Genomic DNA, 16,604 nt, shown 5'->3' on the forward strand with positions numbered 1-16,604 from the left:
ATTTAGTCTGAAAACTGTTCATGCAACTGAATAAAAAAAGGAAAGCGTCAAAAGTTGCATATATATTTTCATTTCAGCGCTTTTCTTCGTTTGAGGGTTTAACCAGAGAAATCAGTTCCGGTTTGGATCGATAGTTGCCTCACTATTTCCTCACTTCGTGCATCCAACAAGGCCGCGTATAATTTGGTAGTTGCGGTACTTGTGTTGGGTGTGAGAAATTCCTTCGAATGTTGTTTTTTTTTTCTCTCCGCTTCTGCGTTTTTTTTTTGTGGAGTTTCGTGCAAGAAATGCAATTCGAAACAGACAAAGTGTACAGCCAAGAGACTAGATGTGGGTGTCAAAAGTATCCGATACGAAGGTGCATGGTGGAAATCATGTGAATGCAAACTGTGTTAACCGGAAAGGAGGGTATGCTACCTATCGTTACGTTTTATGCAATTTGAAATGAAAGCGATGACTAGTGAAGTTTATACTTTTAAACATGTTCTCGAATACTAGGTTGATTTTTAGAACAATATAAAGACATTTCTGGTGGTTGTCCATAGCGAAAAATTTTCAAAGCAAGTGTTATACTGTGTATGTTTTTAAAAAGATAATTAGTTTTAATAATGGTTAAATACTAATGATAGAGCTAATATTTTCGAGTGTTTCCGAATGGTAAATCACAGAAGGAAAAATAAAGGCATGAAGATTATTTCGTTAACTACTTTGAGTGGCATCTTGAAAAGTTCTCCGGGAAATCATAAACTGTTACAAAATCTCCATTCTTTAAATTATTTTTCAGTCAAGCAAATGAATGCGTTTCAAATTTGTATAAAACTGCGAAAAAAATTGATCAATCGAGTTGAAAAATAACGTAGAAAACTGTCCTAAATTGTTAGAACTTTGACTGAATATGGTCAGTCACCAACATTATAAATTTTCAGTATCTACACCAAAAATTGTGATTTTTTTTTTGAAAACTAATTAATGATTATTCCTGTCCTAAAACAGAAATGATTGTAATGAGATCGACATCTTGTACCGTTTTTAAGTTATTGAAGAAAGCAACCCGCATAAAAACCTGACTGTACTATTGCACAATCTAAAGTCTTTTTTTACGCGAATTTCGATTAATCAGAGTTAAAACAGTCAATTAGCATCCAATGTTGGTATTTTCGGAAACGGGGTGATATATAGAGGCCAGAAATCGAGCCGGAGGTTTCTGGAAAATAGCCTAAAATGACCGAATACCACCCAATATCGAACATAGATATTGCCGTAATCGGGAAGATGCGCACAGGCCATAAAGCGACCTCAGATGCCATTTTTAAATCCAAAATGGTGACTTTCGGTTTCTGGAAAACAACCTAAGGTGGCTGAATATCATTAGTATGAGTATTTCCGGAACAATGATGATATGAAGAGGCAGTAAATCGGCTACATTTGTCGTTTTGAACCTTCTGAGGCCTCCCACATTATTTCCAGAGAATTGTTTTACTACCGTTGGATAAATTTATTGACACAAACATCTTGATTGATTAAATTCCATCGTAATCTAATCGTCTATCATTCGAAGAATTATTTAAAAGATCACTTGCAATTACTCTCGCAAGCAAAAAATCCAAGTAATGTAACAGACAGTCGTTTATAGCTGTTCGTTAAGCTTGCGGTAATGGTTTTGCACAAACCCTTCTTTTGTTCTTTTTATGGTGAAAAGGTTCTTTACCAAAAAACTGTGTTTCAGCAATTTCAGCAATCTTCAATATTCTCAAGCAAATTAAACAGCGCTCCCTTTCGGGGTTACTAATTATTGAAAAAAAAAAAAAAAAGAATTGACTGCCTGTCGTAATTTTATGTTTAACTTGCGTCCGTGTGTCATACACAACCTCTCTACATACTTTGCAGCCTTTAAAAACAGCTTCAGTGTAGTTGTCTTGGCGTGCGAAATACCACGAGTAGCTGTCAATTTGTTTTGTTTTTGTTCACCAAGGCTTAAGTTTGCTTTTTTTGCTGGGATAGAATTTACTTTTTGCCTAGTGGATCGAGAGCCATGACAAAACAGTTTTGACACATTCGGGTGAGGGTGTCTTTCCAAACTACACTCTATTTTTTCAAGTGCTACTCGGGGCATAGAAAAAGTAGTCATGGTGTCCTTCGGAAAGCAAGAAAAACAGCTCCACGAACGTTCAGCGCGTCCAGTTGTCTTGTACACTTCGTTGCGAAGTTCATGTCAAGTAAACAAAACTTAGGGAAGCTGCGTAGTCGCAAGGTTACAGAGTTCGCTTTGTCAGGCAAATGGTCGTGGGTTCTGATTCTAGTAGAACTAGGCCATTCGATGTCAGAAAGGAGTTAAACATAGGTTTATTCTCAGGCTCCCCACCCCCGCTAGTTCCTCTTCCTTTACGCTGAAATCTACAATACCTTTGCATGACTTCCTCTTAACAAAAAAAAAATCCCTTTCAATAAAACTGGCTAGACGGACGCACGACGAAAATTCTCCAGGGAATTATAATTGGTGATATTTGACAGGAGGAACGAGAGTCGGTATAGTAGAACAGTAGCGTAAAAAAAAGAAAGGGTAACATCACATTACATACAAGCACTGATAAAAAATAATAATAAACATGCCACTTCTCAATAGCGGTATTGCTAATAATAAAAGTGCGGGATACAGCAGACACCCGAACATATCTCACAACAACAATTCTGGTCGCAGTGAGGAAATCCATACAGGAAAAAAAAACAAAACAAAACAGCACGAGTGACTTCGGCTTCGTTTGATTTTGTTTGAGAATATGACAGTATAAGAATTGCTGATCGATTGGAACTGAAAACTTGTAAATCCAATAAAAATAATACTACACAGATTTTCATCTTACATCAGTATCCCAAGGTAGGACGTAATTCTACGTCAAAAAATAAATATCAGATTCAAATTCACAAACAGCTATCGTTCTTGTGACATGGTGCTTTCTAAGCATTCTAAACAGTCACTATAATAGTTCGATCATAACCATTTACCAAAGCCTACAGACTCATGCCCAGCAATATATGTATATTTCATCTTAATCAACAGACAGAGTGCTCGTTTGAATAGTACCGGACCACGAGAACAGTCCTTCAACTCGTATCGCAGCTGCTCATCAATATTTTTTCCAATCAGACTAATGTACCCTGTAATCATGGAAGTAGCAAAGTCAGAGCTATTTTTTCAATCAAAAGTAAGATCCAATGTGCCGATGTGGTGACGTTTTCAATATCCTTCTGCATTTGAAGAATCGTTATTTATCAGGAGATTAGCTGCAATGTGGACGATGCATTCTTCATTAGAGACCCGGCAGCTATCCTCGTTCCTACATTGGACTAAAATGAAAACACAAGACAGCAAAATGTGTCCTTGCCTCTTCCATGCGATTTTCATTGCAATGCGACCGCTGATGGTGCCAACAGGTCGATGCACAGGGAGAAGAAACATCGCACTTCCGGCTTTTGTTGCGCTCGAAAAGTATTTCTCCTCGTGCTGGCACATCCCGAGTGGGGCAAAAAGTGGGCCGCAATCGCTCATTGTTCAATAAAATCGTAAAAAAATGAAAAATCAACCACAGGAAAAAATGAACCGGCAGACACAAAAGATTGCTAATTAGTTGCAATACTTGATGCACACGGAAAGAGCCCTCTTACTGGCAGTTTGTTGGTTTTATTTTCCAAACATCGACCGATTCCAGCTAGACAATAGTGTGATGATTTCTAAATGCGGTTCTTCTGCGTTGAATCCAAGTTCCAGCATTTCACCGAGGGCCAACAAAACAAAACCGTATCCACTAAAGCTGCGGTTCTTGCGCAAAACAAAAAAAAACTATAACAACAGCGAACAATAGACTCAGTCCATCCTCCTTTCCGCCTACATTGGCGGCAACTCAAGCTCCAAACAAAAAATCACTTGTTCGTGACGCGCTGCCTCCAGGCGGCGTAAAATGGCGCTCACTCTAATCTTTTTGTACATTGCATCGGAATTTTCCATTTGTCCGGCAATGGAAATGTCCCACAGCGATCTGCTTAGTAGGTGTATTCTGTCATTAACTTGAATTATATACGCGGTTCTCGTTCTGTCCCCGACTAAAATTTACGTAACAAAAGCGCAAGATTCAGCACATTAGATTAAAGCGCAGGGTAAGTGCTGTGCAAAAAAAAAAATAACATACCTACTTTGAATGTGTTCTAATTCTTTACGGTTATTAGGCATTCGTCCGGTCGCGTTTGGTGTTTGCGCTTTGATCGAGCACCACCACCACTCTTTCCCCCAGTTCCCTGGGCCCACCGGCATACACTGCGTTTAAACTGAGCTGTGTGATGACCGGAAGTCGCATACGTGTTCTACTAGCCAGTTGAATAGTAACTCTTGTCTGCGAACGGAATGCGATGTGTTCTTGATAACATCGAGAAAAATGATCGGCCATTATATACGGTATGTAATGCCAAATGATGACATATTTTTGGATTATTCTACTTCGTAGTACTATTAAAAATTGACAACGACGTTCAGATCAAATCTCAGTAGAATCAGGTGTGTCTTCGTGATGATATTTTTAAAATGTTGATAATACAGGACCATTTGATGAATTACTTTCATAAGTTATTGTAGTTGGAGTAACGGAACATGTCTTCACCAACGTAAAATAAATTGAGAACGAAACTAAATCGCTATTGTTAAGCAGTAAACTTTATGTACAAGCATGAATGCAAATGCTCTGCATATCGCTCATTTGCTGTGATATTACAAATTATATGAAGTCTGGAATACAGCATACAGTCAGAAAATCGATCGATCAAGTTCTTATCATAGGGTATGCTCGATACAGGCGAAGGCTCAAAACTAGTAGACTCATAATCCTCGTAAACCACAATTTTACTTTCACCTTTTTTTTAAAAAAATAAATAATTTTTTTTTGAGTGTATATTTTTCCGGAAAGACAAAATGATTATCTGCAACTTTGCCGAAGACGTCACACCGATCAAACAAACCGTTTTGGCTCTAAAAATATTTGTAATCATCAATACCTTTCCAAAATTGCAATTTTCAATAGCTTCTCGAAAATGAGTCGTGTTCCAAAAAATTAAACCAGTAGCACAAAATGGCATCTTCTGCCTATAGAAACGTCTGTGCAAAGTTTCAGTCATATCATAAATGGTCGATTAAATTGGTTGCCCGTTTTTTGTGGAATTGCTCCGTTACGAGTCTTGTGCTTCCGAAAATTCGGAGTGGTGGCTTGAAGTCGGCCTTTTGTGGATTTTATACCGTTTCACCTTGAAACACATGATTATTTTACTCGTTTATATTCATGTTTGACCATCTTTTTGTAGATTCAATGCCGTTTGGCCTTAAATTATGGAGAATTCACACCTGTTGTAATAGCTAAAGAATTTGAGAAATACTGAATAAGTACAAATAAAGTTGACAGAATATTTGAAATATTTGTAATTTTATCGATATTATTGAACAGATAATTAAATAATTTTTCTACCAAACAGAAAAAACTGGCTTAAAAAAATCTGTACCTAGTTATTAGTGATCGACTTTAAAAATCAATATCACTAATCATTCAAAAAAAAAGTAGTGTTTATAGGGAAAGATAAGTAACAAACAAATGAAGGAGAATTGCATTCCCGAATGTTAGTGCCTTATCTTAAATCATATCCCGAGTTAGCGACGCAGATAACGTGTCAATCATCTACGTGTTGTTCAGGCAATTATAACCTGATTTTCACGTACCTGTGAAACCAGAACGCACAAACCCCACATGATTTTCACGTACTTTTTACGTGTTATTCAGATGGAATCTACGTAAATTTTAAGTAAATAGAATACACATAGTATATGAAAAATATAATTCATTTTCAAATATTAAAAAATAATTATTTGGATAGACTCAAAATTTTTGACATGAGAAAAACAGAAATGGCCGGAACGATTTTAACCGTTCATAGTTTTGACTCGCAGCTGGCGCAGGAGGTGTTCCGCTCGAAAATGACTGTTGACGATTCTAATCCGGAAAGAATTCACTAACTGAAATTTTGAAAAATTTATTTGTTTCTTTTGTTAATCAAAATTTATTCTGGTTACTTACATTGCGTGTTTTCCAATATTGAATTAGCTGGAGCAGCTCAGGAGTTCTTTGTATGCCATATTGGCTTTTTTGCATACTAAAAATTCACGTAAATTTCGTTGTCGGAAACGTCACACCACAGCCGCACTAACACTAACAAAGTCAAAACACACAAATACCAACGCGCTTAAACTATTTACATTATAATTTGACCGATTTACGTGAATTGACAGTGAATCGTACGTGAAATTTAAGTGAAAATTACTAATGTCACGTAAAATGGCAGATTTTCTGAAGGCAGTCACGTGATTTTTCAAGTGGATTTTATGTGCCAATTTTTCTGAGTGCAGTTTACTTATTTTTTAATGAAAGCACGGAAGCCCGCATCAGATGAATATTACCGCATAGAATATTTCATTAGTATGTATCGCTTGCATTTGCTATCGACTAAGAAAGTAGCTTTAAATCGTGAGAAGATTAAATGTTATAAATTCGAATATCCGACGGAGAGTAAACGTTCGGATGATCAACACTCAGAATTTCGAAATATATCGAACCTAAAACTTTACGTGGTTTTATTACACGGATTTCGAAACTTGTAGTACTACGCGTAAAGTCCTTCGAAATCGTTTGTGTTCAACTCTACCTCTACATTCGAGCTGAATCGCTTGCTGGATTTTCAACTGAAGAAATAGGAAACAAATACTCGAACCCAATCTGTCGAATAAAGGGTGACAACTAGAAATTTGGATTGGCTCTCTTACTCAACAAATACGCTCAGGGAGAAATGAGAATGTTCATATGAAAGCTTTCTCCTTCCTCTTCATGTCATTATTTTTTGTTTTGTTAATGCATGCCCAGTTCTGTTGAAAATGGCGTTGAAACAAGGAGCATTCCGCAAGCGCATTGTACTGTTCGCTATAAACTGCATAGCTATTAACTTCCGGTTTCGACTATTTATAATTTTCGGCAAACCTCAACAATAATTCGCCAGAAAGGTAATGGAAGACCGGCCAAATTAGAGGATAGAAAAGGGCTTTTTCATTTTTGTCTAAATCATGGTCTTCGAAGAGGCACGTCTGTTTGTCTGTGCTTAGACAAACAGACGTGCCTCTTCGAAGAAAAATCCTGAAAAATCTTCGTCCTTATTCGAAACGTTACACTCGTGCGCCACCATGTGAGCTTATTGCCTACTAACTTATTTTCGTAAAACGGTTTTTGTCTTTGCTAATGGGTGTGTACTAGGGTGGGGAATCGTTATATGAAAAAAACGAAACTTGATAGCAGAAGGCCAGAACCAAGTTTTTTTTTGTTCTTTTTGGGGCCCCTAACAATCCTAAATTTATCGGAAGTCTCCGCTTGGCGCATTGCATTTCAAATTTGTATGGAGATTTGTATGGAAAAACCAACCTTTTTGCATTTTCCATTCTAAAGAGCTCAAAATGGCTCAAACCAAAGGTTTCATGACTTCAAATGATGGTTTTTTGATGCCTAACAACTTGGCCGAAGACACTAAATAGCTAGGGTGTACCAAAAAATACTAGAGTCGTTCAAAGTTGAGTATGTCGGAATTTATGTTGCAAATTATTTTTTCTGCCAACACTACAAGTGTACCGGCGTCAGTCAGATTTCCATCAGAAGTAACCTCTGAAACACGTTGTAGATTCTATCTACGACTAGAGTATTGACCTAAATTTGTTTGCTTGGTCCAGTCGAGTGTATAAACTCGTTACGACAGGTTACTTCTGATGGGAATCCTAGTGACGCCGGTACATTGGTAATGTTGGCAGAAAACAAGATTTTCTGCATTTAAATCGACATACTCAACTTTGAACAGCTATAGCTCTTCTTATGGACATCCTAGCTCTTCAGTGTCTTCGGCAAAGTTGTTTGGCATCTGAAATACTATACTTTAACATAATGTAGTGCATTATAAAAGTATTATTGAGCTCTCTAGAAAGGTAAATCCCATACAAATTTCCATACAAATTTGAAATACAATGCGCCAAGCGGAGACAAAACCAATCGACTTCCGGTAAGTTTAGGGTTGTTTGGGGCCCCAAAAGGAACCAAAAAAGCTTGGTTCTGGAAAACCGATAATTTTTCCCCACCCTAGTGTGTACGCTTGCTTAAATTAACAGCAGTGGTATTACTGACGGTTTTTGTCCTCGATAATGAATGTGCACGCTTGCTTATAGCGATACTAGCGGCATTATTGCCCACTAAGCAAAATTTCAAAATAATCGATATTTTGTCGTCATCGAGTGGCACGTCGGTTTGTCTGTAGTTTAAGCCTAACTATCAATCAAAATATATACCAGAACGAAAGTTTGAACAAAATTTTGATTCCATTTCTTCCAAAACACCAAATTGATGAAAAGTATGTGTCTGATAAAATATTACACTACGCTAAAAAAACACAAACTTTCTTGAACAACTTTACTCTACTCCATTTGTACCCTGAATAGGCATAGTATTGGCCAAAATTTACAAAAGTATCAATGCTTGAGTATCGATATTTTTATTTTCGTTTGTATCGATACCGGTCACGCATCGACGGTGAAGTATCGATACAAGTCGTATCGATACTCTCTACAACCGGACGATGATTTTTTTGCTAGGAGTAGCATTGGCCAAATATGTCAGAAGTATCGATACTCGATACTTATTCTCGGTGGTATCGATACCTGGCTGGCATTGAGGGTGGAGCATCAATACCAGCTGTATCGATACTCTGCCTGCTACTTGAAACAGGTCTAAGAAAAGCTAGTATTTTTTCTTGATCTTTAATACGGGAAATCAGAGATGTCAGATATTTTTGAAAAATGTAAGCAACCATGAGCATGAGCATGAGCATGATTGACCGCCCGCGGTTGCTACTCCGTTATTGCCAGATCAGCTGTAATTACACATAGAACCAATGGATGATGCTTGGGATTAACATTCATCCTCAATGTGTAAAAACTAGTGACCTTAATCTTTATATTAGGCAATACCAGCGCCAGCTGCGTCCGAATGCAGGTCAAAGAAGGAGTGTGTATAGGAATATGTTGACGTGATACTCGCTTTATTGGAAGCCGAGAACACCTCTGCACTTCCACAAGAAATCACTGGGATGTTGGAGAAAAGGGTAAGGTTTGCAGCAGGTTTTGTTTTGGTAAACGATGCGCTGAGTTCGAGTACCGGGTTAATAATAACAAATTTCGCGCGTACGAGTTCATTATATCTTCTACGGAAATCATAACGCGATCCGAACTCATTCTGTTTGATGATGTAACACTGCAAAAATGAAGCGCACTCGAGGATACCGGACCTATGACTTGATTAAGACAGACTCAAATATTCGGACATCTGTTTATGAAGTAATTATGCAACTACCGAAACGTATCTCTCATTGATTTATCTCAGCTGACTACACAATGTTACTACAAAATGTAAGCAACCACTCGAAAAAGTGACAAAATCTGCTTAAAGTCTGAAAAAAATTTGTCTGTGATTTGAAGAAATTGCGTTCGCACAGGCAAAAGTCTGCAATAAATTTTCACAGATGTTGAGAAAGTCTGCGCAAATATAAGAAAGTTCTGACAAAAATCTGCAAAAATATAATTAACTGCGAATCAATAAAAATCTGCACACCGACTCTAAAAATCTGCGTTTTGAAGATAAATCTGCATATTTTGTATCCCTGCGGTCAATACACCTAATGGGACCACGGTGGGACAGAACTATACTGCCGTTCCAATCATAGTAGTCCCATTTTCTACACAAACCTTATGCACGCTGGGACACTTATGCTTGGAAGGCAGTATATGTCACACACACAAATCAATGCAATAGCATAAGCGCGTCTACGGCCTTATTTGAAATATGAGTCAGCACGAAAAATCTCGCTTCTTATTCTTTATTGTCTGCTTTTTTGCAAAAACTCGTTTCTTTCTATTTTGCTCTGCACAGACAGTATTATCAAATGCGGGAGAATTTTTCTCGCAAGCGGCATGAAAAACCGCCTCAAATGAGCTGGTATATTCAATCCAGTGGTGTTTTTACAAAAAGAGCACAAATCAAATTTCTGCAATGTTTGTAGAAGACTTTAACGCGATGGATCGTATCCGCGCACTTATCCAAGGATTTTACGTTAGACAATTTGTAGCAATCAACAATATTTTCCGATTTTATAGTTTCCCTTCAGTATCGAAAAAATATCGGGGCGAAAGTATCGATCCAGCTTGATATCAAAGTCGCTTGTATCGATGAAAAATAACGATATTTAGGCTCCAAGGTATCGATACCGTAAGTATCGATACGATATCGGCCAATGCTATACGAATCTACCTCAGTGTCGTAAAATCAATGATTTCTGTGGGATTCTAAGTTCTTCCGGTGCAAAAATAACTGGAGATCTTGAACCGGCATCACAAAAAAGCTTTATCAGAAGGCGGATCTTGCTCAAATGGTCAATATTTTTCTTTCGTATGCCGCCTGATTGGTTTTCGTATTTCCTTATTTATGTGAGTTAGCAAGCAGCAGAAAACAAGCCCAGAGGAAGAGAGTCTATGATTGGTTGAAAACTGCAAAACTATACCGAAATTAATGATTTTCAATTAAACTTTTCACTAATTTGTTATAGCAAAACTAAGCTAATTATTATAAGTTTGGGGCAACCTTTATCTTTTGATCAAGACATTAGCGTTTGAAATCCGTTCAGGGGTAAAAACATAATATGCATTTTAAGAGGGCCGTTACACTTTCCACAGCATGCCAGTAAATAAGACGTGTCCCACGTCAAAAATTATAATAAGCATACCACTTCTCAATAGCAGTATTGCTAATAATAGAAGTGCGGGATACAGTAAACACCCGCCATATCATATGCCATATCTCATAACAGATCTACGATTCTGGTCGCAGTGAGGAAGTCCATACAGAAAAAAAATTGTAAACAAATCAATAACATATTATGAAACTTTAACCACATTTTATTGTGAGTTGGTACAATCGGTGAAAAACAAAGATATTCGAGTTGCAACGCCATCTTTGTATCAGATCAAAGACTTTTCAACTCATGTGGTACGTATGACTTGTACTCTGAGACTGTTGTTTGAAAATAATACTATTGGCTTCGTCAAACTTTTGCATGTATAATTGGAAAATCTAATCGCCGACGAGGACCCGAATTGTCAAGAAACAGAGAAAGGTTGCAAGCTCAAATCGAATTGACGGGCGATAGAAAAAAAAAACATGTTTTTAACGGTAGTAGGGCCAGAAAGTGCAATTCACACACTTTCATGGAAATGTTTTTCAAATGCATATGTAATATGCACAAATCGTTTCATTGCACAGACATATAAACCTCATCCCTCGATTGGTCACGCCATCGTTTTTCGCAAGCACTCGTATAATTACAGCTAGCAGGGGGGGTGGCGGGTGTCCGCGTTTATCGTGTGGTTGGCGCTTTCTTCCGGATGGCAGCAAAAAGGTCTCCGGCTGGAAGGTGAGAACAGTTGGTAGAAAACTGACGATAGAAAGCAAACGCGTCAATACAGTACACTACTGCTAGCTCAGAAAATGTTCATGTAGGTACAGACGAAAAAAAAACAAATTCACTTGAAGTTTATCCTACGCTACCCCAAATACCGCAGCTTGTCACTGTTGATGTGCATAAGGATTTTCGTTGTTCAATTGGTCAATTTTGCAATCGTGTTTTCAAATCATCATTTTTACAGGACATAGCTATGTGTGATATCAAGTTGCGTGCACACAAAAATAAGAGCATGAACAATTGTTGCGTTTTCTTAATCTGCATAATTTTTCACCTTATTGAGTGAAAAGCATAACCCATTAGATATCCAGCGAATAAATTCAACTAATTGAAGCAGTTTTGACAGCCTCTTTTTTGAGAAATCTACTAATACAGAGATTTACGATTGACATTGAACTAAAATAAATATTCCGTGCAATTTCAGCGTTTACGAATATATTTATTATATTGTTATTCAAAGCCGAATTGGGCAAATGAAATATTCGCCTCTGAAACTGCTGCGACTAAGAAGTCTTTACAAAATTTGAGGAAGGAGTCACCAGAAAGGTTCGACAATTCGCTTTCGCTAAAAGGGAGGGCTTATTCTGTGCGAATTGAACTTGACAAAGAAACATGACTTGACTCTTAATGAAAAAATGACCGATTTGAACCAATTTTTGACCGTAACACGCATCTTGGAAATGGCTGCACTAATTTCTCACGTTTCGATTGAAATTATCAAATTTGAAAAATGTCCGAACATTTGCTATTTTAAAATTAGAGGAATTGGAGTTGGATTTTTCACAAATTTGATAAGTTATTAAACTTGTATTCTCAATTGAAAAAGAAACGTATATATATTTTTCAAGCTAAGAAATTAATTTTCTACAACACGCCCATAAACAACAGTGTAGTAATTATGGCACCCACTAAAATATATACGACCTTTTAAAAAACAACGCTTGTATTAGAATAGTCCGAAAGTCTGTGGAATAGTCATGTGTTGTCTAGTCGAAAACAAATATGACGTACAGAAGATCAACTATTGTTACTACGCTGTAATAGATGATCAAATTTTCGATTAAGGATAGGAATATACAGAAAAAATCCAAGCATATAAAAATCCAAGCTTGGTTCTTACCCTGTGTGGAAAAATAATAAACACAACCCACAGCTTTGGTTTGTGAAATGTAAATTGCCAACCATGACGGAGGGGCTACTTGTTTATTGACGATTACGGTGCAGATACGACAATGGATTCTATCTCTGAATGACCGCCACCCATCCGCAACAACATTCGTCGTTACCGTTGCCGCCGTCGTCAACTCGACTAGGTGGCGTTTCGGAATGTGTGCGCCACAGAACACCGGATGTCAGGAAGTATTTATTCAGATAACTTTAGAGTGCTGCGATCTATCTGGTGCCGCACGAAAGGCAATGAGATTTGGGGCGGAACTGTGAAACGCTGGACTTGGACGATTGGATGTTGCTTTTGAACATCATGAATGAGAGCAATAATAATAGTTGCACATCATTTCAATCAGACTTATTAAGGAGATAGACTCCAGGATAACTCATAACGAAAATCAACTCAAAACAGATCCACTATATACATTGGACGGGAATGAGGAGATGATGACGGAAACCATAAATAATAGTAACATTCAATTTGTAAACATGCAAAGAAGTTAAAATGTGCACTATAACATTTCTTTGGCACTGACACAATATTTGCTATTGATGAAAGGGATTCAGTTTTACATTGACAACCACCCTACCAACCACATCCATCACATAACACACCTTCTTACCGCCGACGTCGGCCGCCTCATTCGGCCATACTAACAACTTCCGAATAAATGTCTCATTTTTTTGGCTGCTCACAATTGGGTCCCCTCTTTTGTGCATTACTTGTTTGAATTACAATACACATCGTATAGACGGTAAGGTTCGCTTCGCTGGTCAGAATAGATTAAGTTGAAAATGAACAACAACCTGTAAAATGTTCAGCCAAGAGAAAGAGTGTGGGGTCTTTTGCGGAAATTGCAATCGGAAGTAAATTAAGTATATGAGCGGACAGCGGCGATTCTCTTGATTTTTACAGCGTCGAATGGGAAAGTTTTTCGCTGGTAAAAAAAGATTCCTATGCAAAGCCCATCCAAACAAATCAACGACATGAATTTTTATTTATAGAAAGTCATCAAATCACTAGCGGTCCATCAATCAAACACCGTCTATGTGCGAGATCTCCATTCTATTCTATTCAACCAATTTTGAAATCTTGATTCGTTCACCGCGAAGTGTCCATTGAGCGTAACTAGCACGTGACATCGGACTCACTGAACGGTGAATCCTTCCGGTAACTCACGGATGGGGGCACCCACCTGATAAGTAGCCCGGCCGGAATCGTTCGCTTATTTGTTCTCTCGTCGAGAAAAGTGACTATTCCGAATCCACGAACCCTAGTGCGACAGAAGACCAAAGATCCGGCATTAATTAGCGTGCCATTACTGGTGAATGATGCTACCGAGCACGTGGTCGTAATTAAGGCCCTTTGGCCACCGAGGTGTGTTCTGTTGATTACATGGCTCTGATCAGAGTTGTTTGGTTCGAATCACAAATGTTGCAAGTCGAGAATACTGGTTTCGTATCAATGAATAAATGTCAGAATGTTTTGGGTTTTGTTCTGTTTTCTGCCTTTTTCTACTGATGGCAGAAACATTCTGAACAGCTCTGCGTGATTTGTTTACGACCTTTGTTATACCTTGTGCTAAGTTTCCTCTTATTGCCTGTTGAAAACGATGCTTTTTTCCAAAAATTTATGTAGACTTGCTTTCAAAAACCGATATATTTATAAAATTGCAAGAGCTAGAAACAAGTGGCCAAAAGATAGCTGATTTTCTTTTTGAATATATTCAAAGTACTAATTTTGTGATCCTATTTTGAAAAAATTGTTTCTTACAACGTTGTTGTAAGTTCGGATCGCTCATTTAACTTGCCTGAAACTCTTCCAAACACTATAAAGGAAGGAAAGTACATGATTTTTGTTTTGATAATTTTCGGGACTTCGCACTCAATCACCGGAACGATATTTTCGTTGAAAAATGAAATCTAAAATATGAATGCAAAATGGAAATCGACTGTATGGTTGATATCTAAAGGTTTCGACTCAGAGGTCTTGCAGATATGGAAAAAAACTATTTGATTTTGCCCAACGTTTCCACACCGATGGGTAGTTTTCTTGGGGAAACCATTTTATTTCAATAAGTTACTTTACTTTCGCTACGAAAGACAGACCGATTATAGATCCGGCACCTTCTAATGAGATGTTGAACAATACGTTTGACAGCCCGTCACCCTACTTTAAACCATCTAAAGCCACGAAAGCGTCCTAAAACTTAGCAGCTACCCTGATCCATGATGTGGAAGCGTCAAGGGTGACACGGATCAGTCAGTCAATTCTCGAAATTTAATAACGATTTGTTGCATAGTGAATATTTGGCCCGTAGTAACCCGTCTCCATCGAAAGCTACATTTGCCAACGAAGGTGCAACAACCTCAGTCTGTGGAACAAAATGCGGAAGAGAATTTTGTAAACCCGAATTGATAAGATGACCCAATAATTACTACAGTCCAGACGGTCGCCTTTTCCGAGAGAAATTCTTCATCAAACCACACATTTAGCATGATCCGATGGATAGCACGATACGGCTTTTCGCTCCCGATTTTGAAGTGTTCGGTGGGAATACCGTCCTTTGCAGTTTCTCAGCTCTTGAATTGCTTTCTTCACCTCGTCCATGGATGATGCTTCTTTCGAAGTTTCTGTTTTCCTCGCTGTTCAACAGCACACTACAATGTTATTTCCAACGCCAGGCCACCTCTGATTTATTGGTAATCAAGTTAACCACCCTGTCGTTGCACATAACAGGGGCGGACACGATTCGGTTCTTGATTCCGTTAACATTTTTGCAGGCGCTCCTCGCATCGTGACTGAAAACGCGAAAACACGCAACGACCTTTCGGTTATGTAAACTGAATGTTTCGGCACAATATAGAGGCGATTTTTCAGCGAAATCCTATCTCAGAGGATAATTTCGAGAGAATTTAGAAGTTTTCTATCAAAAGATAAAGTATAAGATTAGTTTTAGAACGTGAACAAATTGATTCATTTTGAGGATTGAACGTTTACGGCATATTAACATTCTCCTCTTGCAGTTTCCGTCAAATCGAGTACATTTTTTGAGGTGCTTTTTTCCGCTTGGTGCTCGTTTGAATCCTTCCAGTTGGTCTCGAGGCACGATGCTGGCCTAACAAGCCAGTCGTCGTAGGTTCGAGTCTTGGCTCGGGAGAGACTTTTAGTGTCAATAGCGCTAGCCTCACAATTGTCCTGTACATCCAACAGTTGGCTGCGAAGTCTGTGTTTAATAAACAGCAGGTCAAGCTCGGAATCGGAATGTAGCACCAAGGCTTTGTGTTTTTTTTTGCTCGTTTGCGTTGCATGACTACAAGTACACTACTGCCAGTTCGCACGAATCTGGCCAACACTTTTTCCGACTTCCAGCTTGTGAACATCTATAGTTTGCACTAATTTTAGCAGAACTTTTATCTGATTCCTGTGTGCTCGTACGTAACACGATTGCACAAATTTGTACAAAGAAAAATGGCGGCCAACTCGTTCATGATAATGACAGCTGTGTTGCCGAAATTTGGCAACGAGCAAAATTCATTCCGAGATATCAGTAATGTTTTTGCTAACCTCGGCATGCGCAGTGTTTAACGATAAATTCGGCAAAAAATTCAGACGAGATTCGTCTAGCCTGGTTTTTTTGGCGAAGTCTCGGCAAAATAATCTGACAACATTCGGTAAGAATTGGACTACTGCGACCATTATTTTGTTCTTTTGTTGTATTTGATAATGCTAGAAAAATCAAAGAAAATGTTAGAAAGGTTTCAATTTTTATGTATTTTGAAATGTATTATTTATTGATTCGGCATTCCGT

General features: G+C 38.1%; 1 protein-coding gene and 1 long non-coding RNA gene across 7 annotated transcripts in view; one reads left to right on the top strand and one right to left on the bottom strand.

Moving 5' to 3' along the window:
* LOC129718781 (homeobox protein prospero) overlaps positions 1 to 16,604 on the top strand; it is a 206,568-nt gene that overhangs the window by 44,616 nt on the left and 145,348 nt on the right. The window lies entirely within an intron of this gene.
* LOC129718782 (uncharacterized) overlaps positions 1 to 16,604 on the bottom strand; it is a 57,904-nt gene that overhangs the window by 26,048 nt on the left and 15,252 nt on the right. The gene's annotated exons all lie outside the window — the stretch shown is intronic.

The sequence above is a fragment of the Wyeomyia smithii genome, chromosome 1 (assembly GCF_029784165.1).
Source record: "Wyeomyia smithii strain HCP4-BCI-WySm-NY-G18 chromosome 1, ASM2978416v1, whole genome shotgun sequence".
Taxonomy (NCBI): domain Eukaryota; kingdom Metazoa; phylum Arthropoda; class Insecta; order Diptera; family Culicidae; genus Wyeomyia; species Wyeomyia smithii.